Source organism: Myotis davidii, unplaced genomic scaffold, assembly GCF_000327345.1.
Source record: "Myotis davidii unplaced genomic scaffold, ASM32734v1 scaffold472, whole genome shotgun sequence".
Classification (NCBI taxonomy): Eukaryota; Metazoa; Chordata; class Mammalia; order Chiroptera; family Vespertilionidae; genus Myotis; species Myotis davidii.
In genome coordinates, this window is record NW_006283774.1 from 1,766,060 (window position 1) to 1,766,594 (window position 535).

Consider the following 535-nt stretch of genomic DNA (forward strand, 5'->3'; position numbering starts at 1 on the left):
GAATCGTGGCGGACACACATGGCCATGTTTTCGCCATGCTTTCTGGAATCCTCCGCCGCTCCACGCCTCTGTCAGCACCCCTACCGCTCCCACATGCCCCCCACCCCCAGTGTGTGTGCACGTGCACCTCCTTTCATCAAGACTCTGCTGTGGAACACAGCGCACCCAGAACACGTCTGAGGAGGGAAGGAGAGAGGGGTGGGCTTGGAGGACGTGGGGTCTGGGAGGAGGGGGGATACCGCCAAGAGCCCCGGCCGAGGGGCCGCACAGGGGCTGGGCCAGCACAGCTGGTGGAGGGGGACGTTCCTCCCAGGCCCCCCAATCCAGTGGGACTCCTCATGGGACTCTCCCCGCCCCAGTTCCCACCATTTCACAGCCAATGCTTCTCGGCCCATCACAGTTCCCTCTCTTCCAAATTCTACAACAGCCTGTTGACAGGTTTGGAAATAAAGAGCCGAAAGACAACACCCATCAGCCTAAACCCTACAACCGGAGGGCAGCTGAGCACCCCGAGCAAAAGCCTGGAATCACACCG

General features: G+C 61.1%; 1 protein-coding gene across 1 annotated transcript in view; it reads right to left on the bottom strand.

The window, feature by feature from the left end:
* The window catches only part of GRB10 (growth factor receptor bound protein 10), a gene marked incomplete at its 3' end in the record, with an annotated part of 76,430 nt that overhangs the window by 70,901 nt on the left and 4,994 nt on the right, over nt 1-535 (bottom strand). The gene's annotated exons all lie outside the window — the stretch shown is intronic.